The sequence below is a fragment of the Paroedura picta genome, chromosome 2 (genome assembly GCF_049243985.1).
Source record: "Paroedura picta isolate Pp20150507F chromosome 2, Ppicta_v3.0, whole genome shotgun sequence".
NCBI lineage: Eukaryota > Metazoa > Chordata > Lepidosauria > Squamata > Gekkonidae > Paroedura > Paroedura picta.
In genome coordinates this window covers 52,897,009-52,921,248 of record NC_135370.1, presented here as the reverse complement: position 1 = coordinate 52,921,248, position 24,240 = coordinate 52,897,009, and the positions used below count along the sequence as shown (strand labels likewise).

Sequence of the window (24,240 nt, the reverse complement as noted above, 5' to 3'; positions counted from 1 at the left end):
TAATGGGAGATTGATGAGTAATTTGTTTAGATCCAGATCTGTCTGTATCTAAATATCTGTGCATGTATGAATATATAGAAAGGGAAGCAAAGCATTAAACACCTTGAGAACACAACATTCTGTGCCTAAATTTAAGGCCAGGAATGACACTGTAATTCTGGTCTCCCTGCCCAAAACATCATCCAAGACTTCACCACATTTGACATCAGTACCTCCCCCCACTGGGAAATTAGAGAGCGGTTTTCAACCAGTTTGGATGTTGAATGTTTTAAAGTATTAATTTATGTCAGTTTATCGTGATTTTTATATGGTGTTACCTGCCCTGAGCCTTTTGGGAAGGATGGGTTAGAAATAAATTATTATTATTGTGTATTCTTTCTCTTTTTCAATGTGCCATCAAACTTATGGTCTCAGAACTGGTTGTTTCTCTTTTTATCTTAGGGCTAAGTGCCTTGGAATGTTAGGAGACCACTGCCAAGGGTTGTTCCCATTTGAACCCAAGTGTTCTAAAATAGAACACGAACAAAAGAGCCAGCTATTAATTGAACACTAATCTCTGTATTCTATGATATATCATCCTAAGAATGCTACCACGAAAATGTGAATTTTATTTTTTTTTGTAAGTGATGGATTATTGTCCCATGCTGTGAATATTCCAGTAAAAGCGTCCTTTTATACATCCTTTGTGATTACTGGCTTACAGAAGTATGTGTGGGGTCAGTGCAGTGCTGTGGGAAAGCAGAACAGTCCTCTTTTCAAATCAGTAGTGAAATCAGAAGCAAAGTATTCTCTGATTATCATAGGCATGTGTTTTAATGTTGCTTTCCTTAATTGGGTATGAATAATCTGGCACATTTTTCTCCCTTGACAGCAGCAAAAATAAAAACTAGCCCTTGCCCCCACGCTTTTTAGTTTGATCCGAAGTGTCCAAATTGGAATGTGAGCCACAATATTCCTGGATTATCCTCTTGTTACACTAGATGGTTGGGCATGTCTTGGAGCGTACGTCTTTTAATGGTTTCAGTTTTTTTCTCTTATGAGATTCTCAAGACCTCTCCCTTTAAAAGAAGCAGAAATAAATATTATGCCAATGTGAAGCATACTGAGGCTGAAAATGCTTGTAGCTTCAAGTAGACTACATTCAAGAAGAATGTTTTATATATCAGTTCCTTCTCTGGAGGGCTTTCCTTCCCAAGTAGCCTGGGGGTATGGCCCAAGAGTTTAACAGGCATAGAATTTAGCAGTGGGTGTTTTATTTTATTTTTTTTAAGATGTCATTACTTCCCTACCAGTGCATCCAGTCATACCCCCAGCTGGCTCCTCTAAACCCCTGGTTGATCTGCTACCCAAGACCCCTCCCCTCTCAAGCATCTGCTCTGAGGTTAGGGTCTGCTGAAGACCAGGCCAATCACTCATGCATGGTTAGGCCTGTCCTTTCCCAGGGCCTTCATCCATGCCTGGTGCCCACTACTGACATCAACAGGTATGATGGAATACTAGATTGGCTGCTGTGGGCAGGCACAGGATTCATGCCTACCTGCTGTCTTCTTCTTTGCTTTCTATAATGGATATATAATGCATTGCCACACTTAGAAAAGAATGTCTGACTTCTACATTTGTTCCGTTGTTCATCCCACTATTTTATTTGTCTAAGAAGAAATAAATAGTCCATTTTAATTTGCAAGTTTAGTAGCTATGTGAACTTTTGAGATGCATTCAATATATACAAAAAATATATTGATAGTTAGCCAATAGAGCTGCACTAATATGACTCAATTCACATTCATTCATAATAATATTAATCAGATTCTTTATCATTCCACACATCAGACAGCTGGATAGGAGGCATATTCAGTGTTTCCCACAGATTTCCATGTTAAAATGCAGCATTACTTACAATTTTTGTTGATTTCCTTTCAATTTTCAGGCTGAACTACATGGTTTTGAACTAACTGATAGAAACCAAGTTAAGAGCAGATTGGAACAGTTTACCCCTCGAAGACCTTCACTAAAATCTTTGCAAGAAAAGGGCCTCATTAAAGGTGGGTTATCTTTTCCTTTTTAAGAAGCAATTTGCTTGTTTTCTTAAAGCTAGCTTTATGTCTTACAATATTTTGTTTATGCTTACAGCAGGCATCAGGATGTTATGGTGATTTTTTTTAAAGCTCAGGACATGCTCTGTCCACAAATGTGTAAACCCATCAATACAGGAAAGGACTGTAGGGCTCAGTGAAGCATTCCCCTCCACCACTGAGGTCAAGGAAAGGGACAGTTGGGTGAATGGTAAGACCTAGGACTAGTTCTCTGTGGAATGGTCAACAAACCGGAAGGGAAGGAGGACCGACTTTACCAATATCAGTTCTTCCCCTTGGGAGCAACTATGTCCATGGCATGGCATGATCTACTCATTGTTTAGCTTTGTAGAATTGCTGCTAATTTTGAAGTAGTCTTGTGATCAGGTTTTATATTTCAGCTTTGTATTTGAAATGGTAAAAGATTATGATGTGTGTGCTTTCACTTTTAGTCAAGATAGTTTACCCTGAGAATTGAAAAGGACAACAGAGACAAAAGGGCTGCCATTAATGCCAACGGCAGGCAGCTGTATTGAAGTTAAGTTTCAGGTTAGTTCCAGACTACTTAGAAAGATCTCTCTGAACCTCCAATGCCTACTAGACCTGTTTGGCACTTATGTAAAACACTGGACAAAATTTTGGAGCGCTCTTTGCATTTAAATGCCAGTTTTCGCAAATAATATTGCTCTCTCAGCCTGAATGAGGTTTATCTTTTTGTTTCCACTCTTAAGTGGCAGGTTATTGCTGAGGTAAGAGAATGACAGCTATTATATGGAAGCAGAATGATTCAAATGAGTAGAGCATGCCCGCATACCTGGCAGCCTTAATGCATGTTCAGGACATTGTACAAACATAGGCTATCTTCTTCTTAAGTCCTGGAATTTTCTGTGCGATGGAAGATGTCTACTGGGTTGCACAAAGTGTTCCTAGCTTTTAGAATGAGGGCGCAACCCCTGAATGTATGTACGAACCTTTGTACCCATATGTGATGGAGTGGCTCAAACAGGACAACTGTGTTCAAAAGAAAATACTGATTTTAATTTTACCCCTTTATGGACATGCCTGGATAACATCTCAGTGGAAAGACTTGCATTATTTAAGCAAGGTCAACTTTTATTTTGTTTTCTAGAATTCTGCCTGCAAAATTTGCCCAGCCATCAGTGAGTGTGCTAAAACCACAACTGCTCATGCAAATGAAGCAGTTAAAGGCTCTTTTTCACCAGCTGTGCACAGCCTTAGCTGACTAGATGTTCTGGTTGTTTTCCAGCAATTTTGAACTAATAGAAAGGCCTCAACCAGTGCAAATTAGGGCAGCTCCATAGAGGAGGAAAATATGGCAGATTAAAGGAACAGAGTAAAGGTGGGGTTTCATTTGCTTCCTGAATTTGACCAGTTCAGTGAGGCTGCGAATATCATTGACAGCTAACATTGGGGTACTTACATTCAATCCAATGGGATTTTAATGTATTTAATGAATGGCATTTTGGTCTTCCTGAAGTACAGCAATCCACTGTCTCCAATAGAGGCAAATTTAAACATACACACACAGTCTAGATGAATTTCAACCAAATTCCTGTCCAAATGGAGAAGTTACCTGCTTGTCTGAAAAAGCTTAAAGCTAAGAAAAAAAATAATTGAAAAGAATTTAAGTGAGATTGTCACTTGAGTGCCATTAAATAGCTTAGTGAGTATACAGGATTGCAATAAAGTATTGCAATATAAGAAGTATATTTTCTTTTGTGTTTTCTTTTGTGAAATTACATGTTGAAAATAGCTGTATTTAAGTGTTGACAAGCTTGTGGAATTTTTTTATTCAAGTTTGTTTATTTACAGTCATCTAGACCAGTATCAGTTAGCATCACAGTTCAGAGAAATATAAACATCTCGGTTCACAATAGTGCTTTCCATGTGAACAGATTGGGACCACATTTTGGTATCTATTAAGGGAAAATGAAGCCAAACAATGTATATGTACTCCATTCATATCTTGCTGCCCACGTGTGTATATTGACATTTAAGGTCTGTTGCTTTTTTTTAACCTTTACTAGTAAACTGGGATTTGACTAAATTCATTGGGCTGTTTTGAAACCTCTGCCTCAGGTATATCTATTCCTTTCACAATCAGCACTTAGAGCAACTCACTTTAAATTTTGTATTGTGGGGCTCTTTAAAACACCTTTTGTGACATAATGTGAGTAGGATCTTAATTCAGTAGAACTTGCTTCTTTGCCTGAAGCCTATTTACCTTTGTGAATCAGTGTGTGAATTAGATGTTCCTTTTTATCTTCAAGTCCATGTAACAATGTCAGTGATGTTTCTGTTGACTGACCATCCAATTGCGGACGCAGGAGGGCATTTCCGTTGTTCAAAAGATCAGGCTTGAGACCCAACTTTGGCTAAGCAGGGCCACAGCGTTTTATTAAAACATGTACAAAACAAGGCATGAGCGTCGCCACACTCAAGGTGAGGGGTGGATCCAATAACCGCCCTCTCCCCACCTGCTGCCTGCAGGCCGCAGCCCCAAGGGAAGGTTGTGCCAACCTGTAGCAGGCCCGAAGAAGAAGAAGCCCCCATGCGCCCAGAGGAGAATGGCTCTGCTCAGTGCCCTGCCCAAAATACTCAGCTTGACTCCTGATGTTTTCTGAAGACCCAGATTAGCCAAGCGCAAGGTGGTCAGAACATGGCTTGGTATGTAACAAGTTGTGATGCTCTGTTTTACCTCATTACATTTTATTTTGTTGTCTATTAAAGAGAGGATCAATCCAGACAAGATGCTGTGAATGTGTGACCTTAAATCTCCAGTGTCCTTTTCTTTCATAAATAGAGGGCACAAAAGATCCTAATTTGAAATGAGATTCTGACACAGGGAGATGGGATTTTGTCTTTTCCCTCTCAATGTAATTTTGATCTCAGACATTGGGGAAAAAATATGCTTTTTGGTATGATTCCTATATGTTGTCCCCAATGGGGTAAATATCAAATCAACAGAAAGATTTAAGGACACTGTAATCTAAGGTCATGGAAATGCTGTGAGATGCTGCCAGATATCTGCCTCGCTAAATCAAGGTTTTGCAACTGCCTTATGATGTTGTCTTATACTGTGTCAAGCAACTGGCCTATTATGCTCAGTATAGTCTATTCTGATGGGCAGTGACCCACCAGCGGCTATGTCAAGGACAGAGTCTGGGACATTCTGAATGCTAAGGAGATGTTCTACCACTGAGATGTTCTTCCGCTAAACCATGGCCTCTCCACAAAAAAGAATCATGAATCTGTGGTGTTTTATATGGTTTGTGCCCAAAAATAGTTGAAACTAGTTGTAATTTATACTCCTTGTTTATTAACAGTTTTTTTAGTTTAATAAAATGTCACTGGTTAATGTCCTTTGGTGTTGCATAGGGTTCAGATGAGATACTAACTAACAAATCCAGATTCATTAACTTAAATTGAATCCATCTCTTAATTTATCTCTGAAGGAAGAGCAGATGCATGTGTTTTCAGACAGACTTGCTTTAGAATCCTGATTTACCAGTGTAGCCTGGTTCTTGGGGGGGAAGGGGGCATTTCTTGCATATTTTATGCTCCGTTGTGCTCCACCTTGCTATTTCTGCTATTTTTAGCATTGGTTTTAGTAGCTATGGAAAGTGTTGCAGAGAAAAAGCATGTTAGTTTCCTGCCATGAAGTTTCATTAGGATTATGTTATGGCCATGCAAATGAGTTAAGATTCGTTAGCAGAGCTTAATTCCAATCTCCAGTAAGTCTATGTGAAATGCTCATTTCATAAGTTGCCTTCATTGTCTTCAGTAGACTTTATCCCTTAATCTGGTAAAATGTTATGAAAATGCAGTTGCACTGCTTACACTGACAGGGAGCACTTTTAAATGCTAATTTTGTTAAGGCTTGCTCTAAAACATTTTTTACAGTAGCAAATAGAACAAGACAGATTAAAAATAAGAGTTGGCCAAATTTCTTGTCCTAGAAAGCAATTTATTTATTTTTTATAGGTGGTTTTGAATGTTTCAGAAATAGTTTATCTCCCCCCCCCCCCCGGTTGAGAGAGACAGAAAAGTAGGATGGAAGAAGGAATATTTTTACCTCTATGTGAATTTATTGCTCATGTCCTGTAGTGTTTTTTCTTTTTGATTTTGTTTTCAGAGTTTTTGTCCCTGTCAATTATGTCTGTTTTCGCTGAAGCGAACTGAAAGGAGCTAAAAGTAAAAGACCTTAAAAGTGAGACTGGGAAGATTATTTATTTATATTTATTTAAATATCTTTATTTATTTGTATTTACTTTATTATAGTCTGAACTTCTTCCTGATAGTTAAGGTAGATTACAAAAATTAGCAGTACAATAGGAACAGTATGAAATATTATCATTGTAATAGGATTGAGTTACAAAGATAGAAAGCCATTCAATAAGTGTATAAGACTTGACATAAGAAATGTAAAAGCTAGATTACATAAATTAGAAAACAATGCACTAAAAGCAGAAATGCATACAATAAACATACAATCATAGTATATAAACTATAGCCCTTTCCCCTGAGCTACACAGTGACTGTTTCCACACCGGATGCTTTGCACCAGGCTGCCGGCTGGAGTTTGAGCTGGGGCAGGTTTCTCCACCTGTTCCTGCTCCCGCATGGGGGAGCATTTGGCCTGGTGTACCTTGTCTGCCCCGGATTTGTGCTCCGAGAGGGGAGCTGAGGCAGCGAAGTTCCCAGCGAGGAAATGGTAGAGCTAGGATGTTGGTTTCTGCAAAATAATGAATTTTAAGTTTTAAAAATTGGGGGGGGGGGCTCCCTAAATGGTAATAACAACAATGTCTATATATGGTGGATTTTCATAGCAACTCAAAGGGCCTCACAAAAATATGGCAGCAGTGGCAGGTAGGGTGAAAGGGAAATTAGAGGCATAGTTTGGGCTTATTTCTCTGGCTTGTCTGCTCCTCGCTCTTTGCTCACAAACAGTCAAGGAGAAGGGTAGACAATAGGAGGCCAGAAATAGGGAAGAACAGGCAAATGAAAAACCATGGGGGTAATATTAGGTGAAACAATGGCAAGAAACAGGCTTGGGGAAAGGTAAACATTCTCAATAATAACATATTTTCCCATGCAATGTGGAATGCTTTAATTATTTTTGGCTCCAAATCAAAGCATTTATTGGAGTCTTTTAAAACCAAGACTTGTAAAAATCAGATGACTACATTTGTGGGCAATGTGATGTTATTCGTATGTGTGTGGGAGAGTGTGATTTCTTTACTATATAGTATCTACATCTGAAGGTCCATCCAGATACTTTGAGTAATTGTGTCATCATGCATACAGGAAGTAATCTGAGAACACATCCTAGGACTGAAGGAGGTGGGCAGACAGGAAAATTAGGGCTTGGGCATCTAAGCGAGTGCTTTGGGGAAGGGAAGAATAGGAGAGTGGAAGAGGGGAGTCAGAAAGGAGCAGTTAGAATAGAGAGGGGAAAATCAAAGCCATAAAGAGGAATAAATTGAAACAGTGGGTGGAAGTAAGCAGTAATGTCTAGAAGGATCAGAATTTAGGATGATATGATTTGTTTATAGAGGATCTGAAACTAGGAGGTGCAGTGTGGTGGCCAAGTTTTGCAGATGGCACAAAATTATTCAGGATGGTGAAAATCAAAGATTTTCCAGGAGGATCTCCATAAATTGAGTGCGTGGGATACAGTGTGACAAATGAAGTTCAATGATCACATGATGCAGACTGGAACAAAAATCCCACTTGGGGACTCCATTTGTAGAAACTCAGATGAAAAAAGATCTTGGGGTCAAAGTAGAAAGCTCATAAGTGAAAGAAGCAGCTTTATCAGTGAAAGTATCTACTCAGTGGGTTGCAGCACTGAGAAACTCAGACTCTGAGTTGAGGATTATTAGGAATGGAATTGAAAATAAAATAGCTGATATTATAATACCTCTGTATAGATCAATGATGTGGCTTCATTTTAAATACTGTGTACCATTCTGGTCACTTTATCTAAAAAAAGAATATGATAATAGCAGTAAAAAGTACAGAAGAGGACAACTAAGATGATCATGGGTGGAGCACCTTCTCCATTTTTGGATTATGCAAAGGTATCTAGAGTGCATGATTCAACAACATATGGAAAATATCCTACAGTAAGTCTGGGTAGTTAGCATATTTAGATTATACACTTCCTAGTATTTTTTAAATAATCTCCTCTTGTGTCCTGTAGGCTGAATTGGAGACTTCTTGCTCCTTTAAACACACTTCGTCCCTGATGAACAACAGACTATTAGAGTTATCTCCTCTCTCTTTATGAAGTTGTTTCTATTCCAGCTATTTATTCTTTAAGCAGCTGGTGCTTTAAACTCTGCCAATACTGTTCTGGGCCCAACATGAGCTTTCACAGCATGAAATAAGATAATTTGTTAGGTAAAGAGAGTAAGAAACAGAAAATAGCATTCTCCTGCAACATTCAGCAAAACTGCCTACTGTATAGGTTTACTGAAGGTAACTATCTAATTTTGGAGATGTGACTATGGTATGATGTTAAAGAGCCCCAATTTAGGAGGTGACCATCAAACAAGGCAAAAGACATGGGATTCTCATAATGAGAAGGCAAGAGGAATCCTGAACAAAGGTTTAACTGACAGAGATGTTTTGAGGGACATTCAAATACTGACAGCAAAAGCAATATTGAGTTAAATAGGCTTTATGTTAATACTTTGCTGAAAAACCAGCTCCAGTTATAAAATAATGTCATAAGAAAGCAGTTTGCATGATCATTTAGATCAGATGCTTACTCTAATGGAGCAACTCAGAAGTTCTGGCAAAGAAATCTCAGAAGCGAATTTGATTGTGTTACTTTTAATAAGCTTACAAAAGACTTAGAAAAATACTGTACTGCAAACTGAAGAAAAATACTGTACTGCAAACTGAAGCAAAAGGTGAACTATCTCTTGCTGAAGTAATAAGCCAGTCTGAAGAGACTGATAAGCATAAGCAGTTTGAGGATTGTAACAACAGAGATGAAGCAAATATTGAATGCATAGCTTTGAATATAAACAGGAAAAGCAAAGTGATTTTCCACTCATGTGGAGGATAAGAACACTGCAAAGAGACTGTAATGCTTCTAACTGGAATGGTGCCTTTCCAAAACCAACAAGAAATAAGAATTTTAAACAACCACCCTTGAAAAAAAAAGTTTTATATTGACCTAAGGTGCAACCAAAAGTAAGATATGGTATTTGGACAGTGTAAGTACAAAACACACGTGTTGGAAACCCTAAACGAAGATAGGAAAGAGACACTACGTGTGGCAGATGAAAGATCTGTGGTTCCAGAAGGGGTAGTCTCAGAACTAAATTGCAAGTTGCCAAATCACCAAATTAGAAAGGTTCTCGTTGAAGATTGCCTGCATGTACCACAACTTGTAAACAATCTTATTTCAATTATAGTGTTCACTAAAACAGGAATGATGACATCATTTGGGGAAAATGTTTAATTAAGCAAAAAGGGGGATTCATTGCAATTGGGAATAACAATCTATATGCCTTGGGTACATGTATGCAGATCATAAACCTGAGTAAATGTTACAAACATATGAAGTATTCATGGGTGTGGCACAGACATCTTGGACATAGGGATAATTGTACTATTGCCCAGCTTCAAAGCCAGAACCCCTGACCAAAGGTGTTAAAATAAACAAATACTAAGAAGAGGAAGAGGAGGAGGAAGAAGAAAGAAGAAGAGGTTCTTATATGCCGCTTTTCTCTACCCGAAGGAGGCTCAAAGTGTCTTACCCTCGCCTTCCCTTTCCTCTCTCCACAACAGACACCCTGTGGGGTGGGTGAGGCTGCCAGAGCCCTAATATTACTGCTTGGTCAGAACAGCTTTATCAGTGCTGTGGTGACCCCAAGGTAACCCAGCTGGCTCCATGTGGGGAAGCGCAGAATCAAATCTGGCTAGTGTAAGGCACAGTAGTTTGGAATGGTAACGTTATTGTACACAAAGGTCTTCCCATGTGAGTTAATTTCAAGTGAATACAAACAAATCCAAATTGCTGTTTTTTCCAATTTTCTGTTGAATCTATTAATCATTTTCATTATGCTGTATGTTAATTTCCTGTCACACTTTGGCTATAAGTATCAACTGTTTACTTCCATTTCATGACATTGTATCTGAAGAAGTGTGCACACACACCAAAGCTCATATGTTGAATAAAACTTTGTAGGTCTTAAAGGTGCTATTGGACTCAAAATTTCTTCTGCATCTGAGGGTGTTCAGGTCAAAAGCCTGTGTGTATGTTCCCAAGGAGAAACAAAGTAGGATGCATTGGAGGACTGAACAAATCATTTTTGTAGGATATGCCTTCTGATATAAAGGATACGGGATCCTTAATCCAATAACTGGAACTATAAAGATCTATAACACAATCTACAATGATTAGGAGGGGGAAAATACAAATCTGGAAAAGGTAAGCCTCAAGAATCCACACCAATGGAAGAAAGCAGAGTACAGCAGCCAAAAGCAGTGCAATTGAGCACCATAAATTTTACAGATGAAGCAGCAGCACAACCCCAAGAACCAGAAGGGGATGCAGAAGCTGGGGCCAGAAAGCCCCAGCAAATAAGGGAGTACCTTAACAACAAAATCAGAGGCTGCTGCAGAGCCTTCCGCAGGTGAAAATAAAGATGTCCAACAGCCAAGCTGGAAGAAGGCTGCATAAAAGGATATTGAATCTCAACCAAATATCAACTACCAAATAGCGACATTCGCATATCTGTCTCCAGGGGAAAGAGCAGCAAGATGCAGGTGGGTTTCCTAAGAAGGTTCCCAAAAGACTCTACTGAAGATGAACTTGAAAGACTCTGTTCACTAGATCTTGAGAAGGCATATCAAAATATGGAAGATATGTAGTGTGCATGATTCAAAAGGATATGAAGAATATTCTGCATGGGCCATCAGGGAAGATATGTACTTGGCATATTTAGATAGGAACTTCCTAGCATTCTTCAAATAATCTCCCATGTCCTAATTGGTTCCATTGGAGATCTCTTTATTTGAACACCGCTCCTCTCTGATTGCCTCCAGACAATGAATGAAGAACAGTTAATCAGTTAGACCAGGGGTAGTCAACCTGTGGTCGTCCAGATGTTCATGGACTACAATTCCCATGAGCCCCTGTCAGAAAATGCTGGAGGACCACAGGTTGACTTACCCCTGAGTTAGACTGTTAGGAGTCTTTCTCTCCTGTCTCTCTTTACAGTTATTTCAATTCTCAACAAAGCTAGTGTTTCGCCCTTTTGCATATTTAAATTCTGTCAGCACTCATGAGGAGAGGCTGAAGAATCTATGACTTTTCAGTTTTAAAAAGAAATGACTAAGACCGTTTATGCACTGGAGGTTTCATGCCAGGCTGCAGGCTGGAGTTTTAGTCGTGGCAGGTGGCCCCACCTCTTCCTGCACCCACATGGGGGAGCATTTGACTCGGTGCACCTCATCCGCCCTCAATTTGTGCTCCTGCACAGGAGCTGGGACAGTAAAGTTCCCAGTGCATAAACGGTCTATGGGGCAACATGATAGTGATTTATAAAAGTAAGCACAGAGTGGGAAAGTTCACAAAGAAAACCATGTCTCTCTCATACAAAATATTAGAACTCAAAGATGAAGCTGATGGGCAGTGCCTATCAGTGACTTCTAGCAATGGCAACTAGGGGGAATCTCCATTCAGGAGCAATCAACCTCTGAATCCCAGTGCTAGGAGGCAATACCAGGGGAAGGCCTCAGCCTCTATGCCTTGTTGTTGTCCCTTTAGAGCAGTGGTCCCCAAAGTAGGACAGTAGCAATGGAATGTATTCAACAGGGGTCACTTTTGGGCTGATTCCTGCCATCTCATCAGGGCTTATGTGAACATATATATGAACGTATGAAACTAGGTTATACTGAGACCATTGGTCCATCTTAACTCACTATTGGCATCACTGTAACTGGAATAATTTTGGTGGAGTAATTTTGGTGGAGTCTCAGGCAGAAGACCTTTCCCAGCTCCTGCTACCTAATATCATTTACCTAGGGATTCCAGGAGCTGAACAGAGGCTCTTTTACATACAAAACATGAGTTCTACCTCTGAGTCACTACCTGAGCCTTGTCCTCATATTCAGCCCGTGTTGGGATATGTTGGGTTCACCCCACTTGAGCTTCATGTACTACATCATATTTGGACTGTGGCCTGTATACATAGGTCTGGATTCAAGAATGTGAAAGTAGAAACACAAATGGACTTACAGCAATTCTGCTTGAGCAAGCTCTTGAGTGATACTTTCCTCCCTGTATTGGATAGTGCTCAGAAATTGGTTACACAGTCTTTTTAAGGACATGCCAGTCTGAGAGAGCCAGGAGAACCAATAGAGAGTAATAGCTGATAGTGTCAGGTTAGTATCTGGAAGAACTTGTACTCTGTCAACCAAGGCTGCCTCACAGGGTTTTTATGAAAATAAAATGGAGAAGAGAATGATGTAAGCTGCCTCGGGTTCCCACTGGGGAGAAAGGTGGCGTACAAAAGAATTAAATATATTAAATGAATAAGGCCATGTCTAACTTGATGCAATGAATCTAGCATGGAAGTTTTCCCACAATTGCCTGAGAACATTAGCAGTTCTTGAAGTCTTCCAGTAGGTCTAAGCCACTGACCCCCAGTGCCTGATCTGTGTAACAGATATATACATACCATAAAACTGTATTTCATAGACAGGTTAGCCATGGACTCTATGCATATAAGCCACTCTGCAAATATAAAATTCAGTGCACAGATATCAGTAAGTGGTAAGATAGACATGCTGTGGCAGCAGGTCAAGTTAATGCAACCAATATTCACGACACAAAACCCACTGAAGGTAATTGATAGGGTTCAGTAGCAATACTGGATAGATAGTCATCAGATAGGAAACATAGACAAGATTGCTTCTGAATAAGTTCTATTGATTTCAGGTAAGACTTGCCTATGAGTAAATGGGTTTGTTTGTTTATTGACTTACTTCATTAATAGCCTGCCTTTAGTCTCCTCAAGCTGCCTAATAACATGAAATCATTTAGATCTAAAAAAAACATTTCCACAAAATCCTAAAAACCAGGGAGCACAATTACTCAGGTGCCACATAAACTGCTGGTTGGGGTCTTAATTATTTTGAGAGGGTTGTTGCTGGGCTTTATGAATGACAGTAACAATTTAATAGACTGTCAGCTAGAAAATAATAGATTCACAGATTTATTCTTGTCATTGACTTACGTAAAATAATTTGATTCAGGTAGGTGTATGCTATTCATTTTATTCATTTTATTTATTTAAAACTAGAGGCAAAACCTGTTGTATCCAGAAATACAATGGGCGCTAGGATGCACACCTACACTGTCACCTTCCTGGGGGCTGGCTACATGGCAAAAGTTTGTGCCCACCCCTGGACTCTTGAGGCCCCACCTCCAAACCTCAAGGATCATTCTTGACCCAGGGGTCACCAACCTCCAGCTGTGGCCTGGAAATCTCCTGGAATTGGATAATAGAGACTCTAAAACAACAGTTCATCTCCAGGCTCTTGGAGATGAAAGGGCTTGCTTGTGAGGGGGGAACTCTGTAGCAGAGAGGTTGCCGGATGGGAGAGGTTAGGCTCTGGGGATTTGCTGGAATTGCAGATCATTTCCAGGCAACAGAGATCAGTCTCCCTGGAGAAAAGCCCTGGCTTTGGATCCCATGGAATTGAAGGGATGCCAGACTCCAGGTGAGAACAAAGAGAAATGCTGGGTGGCAGTAAATGCTAATAATAAACATGAAATTATTTATTATATTTATTATATTTATATACCGCCCTCCCCGGAGGCTCAGGGCGGTTTACATAGAACATGGGAACAATACATGAAACAATCTATATTAATAACCATACAATAATATTGATAACGATTTCTGTAACAGTATAACGTATACAATATAATAGTACAAACAGTGCAACAGCGCAACAGGTCCAGAGCGCTCTGGTGGAGTTCTGGAAGTGAGGGGGGGAGCAGGGGCCCTTCAGTCGCTGTTCATAAAACTGCCACATTTTCTTCAATGAAAATATTTAATTGATAGCAAACTTTGCTTAAAGAACTGAGCACGTTCTTTAGCTCAGTTCAGTATCAGAGTAAATAAAAAAAATGGTTGGCAAGGAACTTACAGATGATTTATCAATTACTGCATCTATGTCAGCTTTTTCTCAATTTTTTTAACATTGAGAACTCCATGAAACATTCTTCAAGCTTCAACAAACCCCAGTAGTGGGATCTCCAGGTCCCTGCTGGAGGCTAGCATCCCTACCAGTAGTCAGGAGTGCTACCCTCCAATGGGACCTGGAGAACCCCTAGAATGAAGGCTCCTCTCCAGGATGGGGACAGGAAAGGGGGACTGTGTAGCACTTCCCTCTACACAGAGAGAGAAACAGAGACAGAAAGCCTGGGAGAACACAGAAGACAAAGCATTCCTCCCTTCTCAAATAGCAAACCTTATTAACCACACAATCACCACTTCATGTAGGAAATACCTGTCTCCCTCCTTGGAGTGCTCTAAGAAGCCAGAAGGTCCAAGCTTAAAGGAAAAGAATTGCCTAACAGTCAATGGGCAAGTCAAAAAAGACTTACACCATCCTCTTGTAACAGCTTCTTTTGCCTGTGCTTTAGCTGCATCTCTGTCAGGCAATGGTGACATGGTTAAAATCAGCGGCTTCTAATGTGTGAACTGGATTTGATTTCCTGCTCCTCCACATGCTGGGTAACCTTGGGCTAGTCACAGTCCTGTTAGATACTGTTATCATAAAGCAGTATATCAGAGAGCTCTCTAAGCTTCACCTACCTCCCAGGGTGCCTGTTGTGGGGAGAGGAAGGGAAGGCCATTATAAGCCACTCTGAGACTCTTTTGGGCAGTGAAAAGCAGGGTATAAAAACCAACTCTTCTTCTGCTCGGAAGGTGCTACTGGGAAACAGTGTCTTCCCCTCATCCGCATGTCTCTATGGCCTCATGGTGCTTCTGTGCCCTGTCTACACTTTCCCCATCTTTCATGCCATTAGTTACAAATTTGCTATTTTGTGATGATCTTGGAAAGACTGTAGCAATACCAAAGTGGTATCTATATAGATACCCCTGTATCCTCCAAACTGATAGAGGTTAGGACAACTTGCTGGAAGCAGGCCATGCTCTGTGGCCAGTTTCTCTTCCAACCAGCGAATTTCTGAAACTGGCAGGAAGTTGAAGTCGGAGAGCTGACTTCTTGTTAGCCTTTCCTGGCTGACAGCTCCCTCCTGATTAGGGCTAAACTATCCTGGCTGAGGGCCATGAATGACTCATTAGTAAAAAATTAGTAGGGCAGGGACCATGATTTACTCATGAGTAAACATTCCCAGGGTAGAGGCCTTTTCATGCTTTCTGCATGCAATTTGACCTGGGTGTACTCAGAGCTTTTATTCCAATCCCAGATTGATTCAGTCCCTGCCATCTCCACTGAATGTGATTTCCATTTTGATTTTGTCCAATTTAAATTTTCCATCTGCAACAAGCATGATTGATCCAGAGTGACCCTGCCTTTATCCTACAATATCCTAGAGTGGATATAACCCTCAATATATGAAGAATCAGATTGAGAAAGCATGCGGAGCTCTGCCTGCTTTGAATTTGTTCCTGAACTCTGTGGTAGAGAAGCCCTGATTGGCCAGGGCGTCAGTTCCTGGTTTCCAGGATTTAAAGGGGAAGCCCTAACTTGCCTTTCTCAGCAGAAGTCTAGAAGCCTAAACTTCTCTCAGCAGAGATTTGCCTCTTGGGTTTTTTCTCCTTCCTCTGCTGTCTCCAATCCTCCCCCTCCCCCTCATTCAAGAAAAGAAAGAGGCTCCTGCTGTGCTTGGCTTCCCCCTCCCCTTCTGAGCTTCCCTAACCAGGTGTGGAATATTTTTCTGTTTCAATGGGGAAGGAGGAGGAAGACCCGAGTTCAAATCGATCTGGAATCAGCAGGATCCACAACGGAAGAAACAAAGTGCAGACTCTGCCCTGATTGGCCCTCATTGAAGAGAAAAAGAGAGAGAGAACAGAGAAGACACTGTTACTCCTTTCTTCTGAAACCTTATTAACCACACAGTCAACTTTCCATGTAGGAAATACCTGACTGTCTCCCTCCTTGAATTGCTCTGAGAAGTGATTGGCCAGAAGGTCCGAATTTAAAGGGAAAAAATCCCTTAACAGTCAATGAGCAAGTCAAAAAAGACTTACACCATCTTCCTGCAACCGCTTTTTCTACATGTGCTCTAGCTACATCTCTTTCAGGCAATGGCAATTTGTACAGGTTGGTGTAGTGATTAAGAGCAGCAACTTCTAATGTGGTGAACTGGATTTTTCCCTGTTTTTCCATGTGCTCGGTGATCTTGTGATAGTCACAGTCCTATTAGAAACTGTTCTCACAGAGCAGTTTCTCTCAGAGGTCTCTCAGCTTCACCTATCTCATAGAGTGTCTATTGTGGGGAAAAGAAGAGAATGTGAGTATAAGCCACTCTGAGACTCCTTTGGTCAGTGAAAAGCAGGGTATAACAACCAACTCTTCTTCTACTGGGAAGCTGCTACTGGGAAACTCTCTACTGGAGAGCCATATGGCCCAACGGTGCTTCTGGGCCCCCACTACACTTGCCCCATCTTCCGTGCCATTGGGCTCAAATGTGCTTTGTTGTGGTGCTCTTGGAAAGACTGCAGCAAGACCAAAATGGTATCCAAATGGAAAGGGAAAATCTATATCTTCCCAGTCCCACCCACATCAGCATTATTTCCCCTGCTGCAATTGCCTGTGATGGCTACCCCCAAAGCATTCCTCCCTACTCACATTGCAAATTGCAAACCTCACATGACTTACATCATTCCCATGGCAGAAGTTTTTCTGCAGTACCCTGAATCCCAGATGGCCAGCAAGGGGGGGGGGGCTGTTTCTGGGCCTCTTGTACAGATACATTTTAATTAGAGGGGCAGATCAGTCTAGTGACTTTTACTAGTGCTGATGTTTATACCAACTTTTCTGTCTCCAGTTGGGAAAGGCACCAGAGTGTCATGCCTGAAACGGCCTTCTCCCTGCAACTGGCTTAAGGGGTGCTTTGTTCACTTTCTTCAGCCAAAAGAACAGGATGAAGTTGCAGTGCTAGCTAGGGAGGAAGCACATCAGTTAGCAGAGAAGAACGTTGATGGCTTGAACCAGCATTAGAATTCCTGGCAAGCTCATCTTTCTGTTCCATTACAAAACCGGTAAGGTTCTTCTGCAACTCCTCTTTCTATTTCATGTGCAATTTAGCTCAACAACAACAGGCTTGGATCTCACAGTAAACCACTCTGAGCCTTCGGAAGCAGCACAGGGAAGGGGGAGGTGAGGAAGTCCCATTCTACTGACAGAAATGCCTTCTGTTACTGGAGATTTACCTCAAAATCCTAGTCATAGCCACCTATGGAAATCTGTGTTCCAAGTTTCTGTCAGATGCCTCTCAGGAGGAATTAAAACAAGCAAAATGTTCAGACAACCAGAAAAAGGAAAGAAGGAAGATTCTCTTTCAACATATTAAGAAAATTAACTGCCAACAATTAAAAAAAATACCACTTGATAGAGTGGTCTGCTTCTTTATATAGCTGACAGCAATAAAAATGATTATGTGATCTTGTTCCAAGCACTGTTTTATAATATTGCATAACAGTTTTTGTTTCTGAGAAACCGTATAGTAAAATAGATTGGGCTGAATTGGGAATCCTGAAATCAAATCCTCTGTCGAGACCAAACTATACAGTGCATCTTGAGGGCAAGTCAAGTCTGTGTTTCTCAGACCTGATTTGCTGTCCTTGTATGTACTTTTCCAGAGTTTTGCAAAAAAAGACTCCCTGCTGGGGCTATTCCAGCACATAAAAAGTCATAAACCTCTTCTCTCCACACCTATACCCTGAACAGGGCTCCAGACAATTTTTAAAATGGCATTCCTCACAAGCTGCTATGAGACAGCAAATTGGGTATGGGTTCCTCTCAAAATTCACCACAAACTATATTGTGGAATTTGGCCTTCAGTTGTGAAACATATGGAGCATACTGGAGAAATGGAGATCACAGCCCAGCTTACCCCTCACACTTATTACAAAGATAAAATGTGATAACCTGTGTGGGATCACCAGCTTGGTGTGGTCAAGAGCACAGCTTTGAATCTGGTGAGCTGAGTTTGATTACCTGCTCCTCCACATGCAGGCAGCTGGGTGACTTTGGGCTCATCACAGCCCTCTTAGAAGCTATTCTCACAGAGCAGTCTCAGAGTTCTCTCAGCTTCACCTACCTCACAGGGTGTCTGTTGTGGGGAGAGAAACGGAAGGCAATTCTAAGTTGTTTTGAAAAGCAGGGTATAAAACCAAACTCTGCTTCTTTTTCTTTCATGGTCTTCATGAAAAGACGGCATATTTATTAATTTAAAAATTTATATCTCACTTTCCCTTTGGCCCATAGCTGCTTGCAAGTGTCTATTAAAACAGAAGAAGAAGGAGGAAGAAGAAGAAGAGTTGGTTCTTTTATGCCGCTTTTCTCTACCCGAAGGGGTCTCAAAGTGGCTTACATTCGCCTTCCCTTTCCTCTCCCCACAACAGACACCCTGTGGGGTGGGTGAGGCTGAGAGAGCCCTGATATCACTGCCCGGTCAGAACAGTTTTATCAGTGCCGTGGCGAGCCCAAGGTCAGCCAGCTGGCTGCATGTGGGGGAGCGCAGAATCGAACCCGGCATGCCAGATTACAAGTCCACACTCCTAACCACTGCACCAAACTGGCTCTCAAATTACAAATTAAAACCAAATAAATGAAGTCATACATATTAATTTTCGTGCTGTAAAACCAGCAGCTTAGATAAACTGAATTATTACTTGTATCAATTACTTTTTATACATATAAAAAACACTGAACTTTCCTTTCTGAACTGAATGGGCTTCTTGTGGCTAGATGGGCCATTCAGTGCCACAATTATTATACAATTATGTGTCTCAGACCTTCAGAAGGATGATCTCAGGCTCTGCTCATGTCTCCTTTTATATCCACATACAAAGCTGTCATGTCCACTACTACCTCAAATGGTTGGTTTTTTACGAGCACATATCAGCAATGCGTAACATGAACTGTGTTGCTGAGCGCATTGTGAATATATTGCTCGTCTTAAAAATGGTTGTTGGGTTTTTTTTTCATACTATAGTATTGACTAACTGTCAGTGTTTGATGTATGGTTTACCAGCCTGATGTAGACTTATGGTTAGAGCTTAACTTGTTAGTTCTGCTTTTGCAGCCAATTCAGAATAACTACAGATGCCTCAAGATATTAAAATTGACTGCTCAAATGGACTCAGTGTGGGAGTTTCATTGGTTTTAAATTGATAACAGCTGAAGGAGTGAATGATTAAAGCTGTATAAGGGCATAGAATGCAGCTCTATTTTTTCCTTTTTCCTCTTCTTTCCTCTTTTTTTTTTTTTGAACAACCTCTCGTGAACAGCTTTTTGTATGGGAATTTTCTTTACTGTAATAAAAAATATTTCATTACTTGAATTTTTTTGAAATGATGAAAAAGAACATTTCTGAAGCCTATTGTGGGAGCAATTCCTGAGAAGCTGGAATAAACTTTGAGAGGATGGGGCGGGTTTGTATTCAGAAGGGAGCATTTAAAGTTAAGTAGCATTCCATAAGGTGGTAATTGTGTCTATTTCCCAGACATTTGAGCTAAATAAGCTGCATAGAAAACATAAACTGTCATAACAAGAGGTTTGGAGTGTTGTGTACATCTTCTCCTACCACCACCACCCCTTTCGCTGTTATAAAAAAGTGGCATTCTGAAGAACGCTTTCCCTAATAAATCAAACAAGGCCCCTTTGCTTTCTTTATCCTCCGGGGAGCAGTTATTGTTTTCATTATGGGAAAAGATGTTCGGGTTGCTTCCTTGTCATGGCAGGCTTTCAACATTTATACACAGAAGAGAGGGACATGTTTAAAGAGCTGATCTAAGTGTTTCTAGAGATGGGAGCAAAACTGTGCTGTGCAGGAGCTTCTAACACTTTACTCGCATTTGTAAAGATTTCAAGAGGACTCAAGGTTAAGGATGAGCAAGTGGTATCCTGAAAGCTACATCTAGACCCTAACAACTAATAGCCAGTGGCAACATTCTTTTGGGGGGCAAGGTGGCTATGTAGAGTCAGGCAGCTTTGGAGGAGGGAGATTATTCAGAGCCATTTCTAGCTGGATTCAACCCTGGATTTGGGATAGAAACAGCATTGGTCACCATGAGTGATGGCTTCATTGTGGTTTCAAATATAGGAAAATGCACTGATCTGTTCCACTTAATATTTCTGGTAAAGCCTTGGAGGAGAAGTGTGTCTCATGTGTGTCTCATGTGCCACTCAGCACTTAACATCCACTCAGGGTGACTGTCCAGCCCCTGAGTGCCTCCTCCTCCAACTGGCTTGGTTGTCTGTCCAGCAGCCAGTCAATCGCCTTCCATTCCCCACCCTTGACCACCCCCGCCTCCTTCCACTTCCCTCTGAGGCTTGGAGGCTGCAGATCCCCACTGCATGAGAGCTGCCCCTGCCGGTGAGTTCCATAACAGCTGCCTGCAGCCCTTCCAGGTCCTGGCAGGGAGGGGAAGGCCATCTGCAGAGTTCTTACACTCCATCCCCTTAATCTAGCACACATTGTATTCCTGAATGCAATGGGCTTGGCCCCTAGTTATATATAAATTAAAACATTGTAGTACTTCAGATATTCAGCTCCATACCGCATCCGAACACTATTTTCTTGGATCAGAAATAGCAGCCATTACTTACTGCGACTGCCATTGATTTGGTGGCAAGGCGAGGTGGCAGGGATAGCATTTGGAGCGTGAGCATGTGCAGTGCTAATGCACCATGTCAAAGAGGGAGGGGTCAAGTGTAGTACTATAAAAGGCACTAGATGCCAGTAGGCAGCCTCTTTCCCTCCAGCCAGCCCAGGGAGCAGCTACCCTCCCTCCCCATATATATATATTTTTTTGTCACAGCTGGTGGAAGACAAGGAAAAGGATAAGGGAGAGAATGGTAAAGTTTAAGTCTTCCCTGATTGGTGGGGCCTCAGGATGAGGCAACAAAATTGAATAAGGCCGACCCAAATGGGTAGGTCTAAATACTCTGAACAGGTAGACTGGAGTGGGCTGAGGGAGGTCTACACCTCCTGAGTGGCTGGCTGAGTTGGGAATTCAGTGGTCTTATTTGACTGGACCAATCCAGGAGGTGGTGCTGGAGAACCCCTGCTCAACCCCATAGAATTTATGCTATGGGGGCCCACAGGGCTCTGTCTAGGAGAGATAAGAGGGGATTTGGACTCATGGTGTCATCAAAACATGGATGATGCCCAACTCTTTTTTCTTAACAGTTGAGTCCAGGTGAATCTGTCCTTGACTGGTGTCTGAAGATGTCAAGAGATCAGAGTCTGTCAACTGAAGCTCAATCTAGGCAAGACTGAGATGCAGTTTGTCAGTGATAAAGTGGCTTAAGTATGTGGAGTCAGCCTGTCCTAAGAGGATTCAAGTGTTGGTCTGAAGCAGCAGAACAAATTTTGAGTGCAGTGGCACCTTCAAGACCAACAAAGTTTTATTCAAGGTATGAGCTTTCATGTGCATGCACACGTCCTCAGATACAAGTGTGCATGCACACGACAGCTCATAACTTGAATAAAACTTTTTTGGTCTTGGAGGTGCCACTGGACTCAAAATTTGTTCTTGTCACAGAAGGATTTGCACTCCCACTGATGGAGAAGTTCATGTTCTGATTACTGTCATACAATCAGTGGCCTTGATCTCCTCCATGGCATGTAGTTTTGGATGATACACTAGCTACAGTCATTCCTCACTGTGCATGATCAGGCAGCAGTGATCCATGCTCTGATTGCATCCAGGTTGAATTACTGTAATGTGTTCTTTGTGAAGCTGCCATTGAAAATAGTCCATAAACTTCAACTGGTGCAAAAGGTAGCCGCCAGGCTACTGTCAGGGACGGAATACAGGGATCGTATTACTCTGATATATTGAATGATCTTCACGATCCATTTCTGGGCACAATTTAAGGTTACGGTTCTTACTTTTGAAATATTAAATGGCTTCAGATTAGGAATCACTTCCTCCTTTATGAACCAGCATTTCATGTTTAATGTTTGTAAGTTAAGGTTAGTTAAGACCTACCTCAGAAGCCCTGTTTTCCACCTTTAGAGATGTACTTGGGGCAGTAACCAGAGACAGGCATTTTCTGTGATGGCACCTTGCCTGTGGAATACCCACCTCCTTGAAGCTTGCCTGGCCTGCAAGAAGATAAGAAGTGAACATAAAATTAATGCTGTTGAGTCAGACCAGAAGTCCATCTACTCCAACTTCCTGTTTCATCTAGTTGTTCTGAAGGGGCAAACAAACCAGGAACCTCCCCTAATGATTTTCTCATTTATTCACAAAACATATTTCCTGCCTTTTGCCCTCCAAAGGGCCACTAAAGCAGCCAACTATTTAAAACATACATGATAAAACCATTCCCCTCCAACACAGAGATGATTAAAACAAAATCAGAATTAAAATAATACAAAAACATGAAAACACTTAAAACATTGGTCAGGAAGGTGGAAATATCAAACAAAATAAAGGTTTTCACATGCTGGCAGAAGCCAGTGACAAACAAATCTCCCTGGGGAAAGGTCTAGAGTTTTGCCTCCTAGCACTGTCTTTAAGAAACGTACTGCCTCTGGATACAGAGGTTCCCTACATTACTGTGTTTTAAGCCCCAGGCCAAAACCTTTCAGTTTACCTAGCCTTTTAATTAAGAGGTTGATCTTTGAATGTCTTCTATAGAGTGTGTTTTACTCTGAAAACTTGTAATTGTTTTAAGCTGCTCATTGATCTACATTTTTATACTGTGACTCAGTTTTTTAATGCTAGGTTTTAACTAACAACTTTTAAAGTTTAATATTTGTACTGTGCTTTATGTTTGAAGGCTCCTCAGGCAGGATCCCTGGTTAGGCAGTATAAAGACTTTCCAAAAAATAAATAAAATAAATCACCCATAAAGTGCCCCCCCCCACTGCAGTATATGTACTATGGAGCTGCCAGAGCTAAGGGTGGCCGTTTTAGTGGCCAGACCACAAACGCCCTTCTACAAAATCACCTACACATCACCTTCATATAACTCTGCACTCGCCTCACTCTGCTGAAATGTAGAAAAAGGATGTCTGCTCCCAAGCAGGAATTAAATTGTACATGCAGGCTTCCAGGAACTACCTGGACTTTTCAGATTAGATCATTGTCGGCCCACAAGGACTGTTAACTGCTGACTCAAAAGAGCAATGCATATCTGCAGGACAATAGGTCTCCTAAAGTTACTAATTCCATCAACCTAAAAGCTTTTTTTTTATTGGGCAAGATTTAATTAGGAAATCACCTAGCTGCCTGCTGCACCTAGTCAACATCTGGTCCCACAATCTAGGGGTCCTCAAAAAAACAATTATGCTTTTAGTTTCATTCAGGTAATGCAATCATGTTTATTTGTTTGTTTTTTGTCTCCTTTCCTGGGGAATTCATTAAGGATACACCAAATGGCAATCACAATTATTATCCCCACTTTGAGAAACCACTGGAGTTTCACCAAAGGTTGCCTCAAACAGTCATCACATGCCTTCCAGCTTCTTTATCATACACACATAATCACTTCTTTTAGGGGCTACATTTCCCAAATGTAGCCTCAGGATCTTGCTACTTTAGCCATGCACTATAATCACTTTTGGAGTGTATGTTCTTGGATCCACTACACACATTCCTACACATTTATAGGTTTTGCCTTTTTCCCCAAAGACTCTTGACTGTTTCCCCTACAGATTTCTCCACATTGACCGTTTACACACTGGGAATTTCACTGCCCCAGCTCCCGTGCAGGAACACAAATCAGGGGTCAATGAGGCACACCGGGCCAAACGCTCCCCTGTGTGGGTGCAGGAAGAGGTGGGGCAACCTGTCATGACTAAAACTCCAGCCTGCAACCTGACATGAAACCTCCAGTGTGTAAAGGGTCATTGTGACGGTAGCTATACTTTATGCTTACCTCTTTTTTATTCCCTATC

The 24,240-nt window shown here is 41.2% G+C and overlaps 1 protein-coding gene and 1 long non-coding RNA gene across 14 annotated transcripts in view; one reads left to right on the top strand and one right to left on the bottom strand.

Moving 5' to 3' along the window:
• ARHGAP15 (Rho GTPase activating protein 15) overlaps window positions 1-24,240 on the top strand; it is a 557,102-nt gene that overhangs the window by 263,161 nt on the left and 269,701 nt on the right. For 10 of the 12 annotated variants that reach the window (XR_013228114.1, XR_013228112.1, XR_013228111.1 and 7 more), the window contains one exon: window positions 1,928-2,042. The gene's annotated coding sequence lies outside the window, so the exon portion shown is untranslated. Of the gene's footprint in view, window positions 1-1,000; window positions 1,484-1,927; window positions 2,043-24,240 lie in introns of those variants that run through there. The other 2 variants (XM_077320152.1, XR_013228115.1) reach the window with 2 other exon arrangements.
• Window positions 1-24,240, bottom strand: part of LOC143829376 (uncharacterized) — a 93,171-nt gene that overhangs the window by 9,869 nt on the left and 59,062 nt on the right. The window contains exons 3-5 of one of the 2 annotated variants that reach the window (XR_013228118.1): window positions 22,325-22,440; window positions 12,797-12,852; window positions 6,381-6,828 (exon numbers count right to left, since the gene is read on the bottom strand). This is a non-coding gene — a long non-coding RNA (uncharacterized LOC143829376). Of the gene's footprint in view, window positions 1-6,380; window positions 6,829-12,796; window positions 12,853-22,324; window positions 22,441-24,240 lie in introns of those variants that run through there. The other variant, XR_013228119.1, reaches the window with a different exon arrangement.